The sequence below is a fragment of the Marmota marmota genome, unplaced genomic scaffold (genome assembly GCF_001458135.2).
Source record: "Marmota marmota marmota unplaced genomic scaffold, marMar, whole genome shotgun sequence".
Taxonomy (NCBI): domain Eukaryota; kingdom Metazoa; phylum Chordata; class Mammalia; order Rodentia; family Sciuridae; genus Marmota; species Marmota marmota.
Genome location: NW_026000138.1, coordinates 2,889,791 through 2,892,353, shown reverse-complemented (window position 1 = coordinate 2,892,353; position 2,563 = coordinate 2,889,791).

Here is a 2,563-nt window from a genome sequence, read left to right as displayed (position 1 = left end):
GAGGGAGGGGGGAGGGGAGGGGAGGGGCAGATGCCATTTCCCAACTTCCAAGAAAATCCTGGGGTGAAGGTCACTGCAGCGCTGAGCTGCCCCCTGAACCCACCTCCAGCTTCTCTAACCCGCCCAAAGGCGAGCAGCCACGGAAGGAAAAACATCCGAGGAAAAGAGGCTCTGACTCAAAGGAAAATCTGAAATAGCATTTGCCCCAAATCCCCTGGATGGCAAGAGGAAATGAGATCCACATGCTTCCCCTAGCCGCCAGGAGGAGGCGTGTTGGGGAGGGAAGAGGGTGGCAGGTGACCCTGAGCAAGTGACTCAGCCTCTCTGAACAGGGTGACTCTAGGGTCCATGTTAAAATTTGAGCTAAAATGCCATGAACTCAGGCTTGCCTGCCCCACCTGGCGTGGCCGTTCCCACTGCAAGTTGCCTGGGCAGCTCCTTCCTCATCCAGGCTGAGGTCCCCAAGTTCTACTCTGAACCAATCTCCACTTTCCAGTCCATTCTTCCAGATTCAGTACACATGACACCTCCCTCAGGGAGCCTGCCCAGATTCACACCCACCAGAAGAAATTTCTCCAGGACTCCCAGGGCCCCTGCTCGGCCGGCCCAGTCCCCCAGCACTTCTTGTTTGTGGTTTCTCAACCGTGGAACTACTGCCATTTAGAGCTGGGGCACTGATCTGCTTAGCGGACAGTTGGAATCCCCACTTCCTGCCTACCAAAAGCCAGGAGTGCTTGGCAACATTCTGACAACCAGAGGTCGCCCCCACACTCCCAGATGCTCACCAGGAGGGTGGCACCTCTCCCCTGATTTGAACTACTGCATAATTATTAGCGAATATATTTGGCTATCAGCCCATTAAAAACCTGGAGGCAAAGACAAGCCTGAGGCCATGGGCATCACCACGGGGCCTGCTTAGATCTGGGTCCTCACCTGCTGCTTGGTAAACAAGTCTGGCCTACTCACATCCAGGAAGTCTTGTAAAAGCCTCTGCTCTAGAATAGGTGGTAATCTTGATATACCTGCATTGGCTGTGTGACCCTGGGAAAGTTAATTAACCTCTCTTTGTAAGCCTCAATTTACTCATCTCTACAATGGGAATAAAAATTCCTGCCTTGAAGGATTTGGGTAGTCAATACATGAGATAATGCAGGCAGCATGTAGCATAGGATCTCGCACAGAGCAAGAACTCAGTAAATGCTCATTATTAGGAGTGAGCGTGTAGCTTGGTGGTACAGTGCAAGCTTAGCTTGCTCCAACCCCTGAGTTCAATCCCCAGCACTGAGAGAAAAAGTTATTAACATTATTATTATCCTAGGTGGGAGCTCACCAAATGAAGTTATTAATCTGGAAGGAGGGTCTGGGATTCACCTAAAAGCTGTTTATATGGTATGCATTCTATTCATTCTGAAATTGCAGGTTTTGGTTTTAATTTGTGGTGTCAGGGATAGAACTCTGGGCCTCCTGCCTGCTCGGCAAGCACTCTACCTCTGAGCCACATCTCCAGCCCCTGCCCCTTCCAAGGAACAAAGGAGCTTCAGGGACAGACACCCTCCCCTCTCTTCTCTGGGGACAGAGCCAGGGGAGGAAGAGTAATGGCAGCACAGACCCAGGGCACCTGAAGTTTCTGCTCTAGGACTAGCCAGGCCGAAGAAGGCAAAAGTTGCCTGTAGGCAGGTGAGCACAGCTTGTCCCATTCCAGGCCAGTCTGCCCCTCATGATGTTGGCACTGACATGCCCCTACCCAGGCTCCATCCAAGAGGGGCCCAGGTGCCACCTCTCAGCACCAAGTGAGCACAGCCACAGCTGTGAAAACACCCCACTTCCCAAACCCGGCAGGCAGCGGGTGAGGAAAGCCAGAAAACGCTGCACCTGAAAAGGCTGCACCCGGGTGCAGAGCCCGGCTGGGCCCGGCGCCCCGGACCAGGAGGGTGCCGGGGTGGGCGCTTCTCCGCATTCACAGTATGCTGCAGCTCGGAGGTAAATTTAGGTCAAAAGGACCAATTCGACCCGTGAGGTACCGGCTGGGGTGGGGATGGTCAAAGAGCGCACTGAAGAGCAGCAAAGGTCCCCTGGGACCCCACCACGCCTGTCTCTCGTTCTGCCACCTGGCGCCCAAGTCACCAGGGCCTGGGTTGCCCACGAGACCTGTGAGACCTGCGGGCTGCGGGGGTGGGGATGCTGCAGGTCCGCTGGCCCCCTCCCGCCCTGCGCGGGCCGGGTGTCCCCACCTGTCAACGAGAGGCGGGGGCCTAGGCCGCCCCCACGACCCCCGACAGCCCCGGCCCGGTGACCTCAGCACCAAACTCCCGGACTGCCCCTGCCACCGGGACGGGCGCGGCCCAGACAGAGGCCACCGAGGCCCCGGCCTCTCCGAAGACGCTGGGAAAGGGGCGCGGGGGTCCGCATCCCTCCACGTGGCGGGGCCAGGGGCGGCGCACGTGCGGTCCCCTCGGTGCCGGGCACCCGGGACCGGCCTCCCGCTTTGTCTAAATCCGGGCGGTGGTCCCCGCCGCGGGAGGACGAGGGCGTCCGGGGCTGCGGCGGCGGCGTCCCCCGCCCG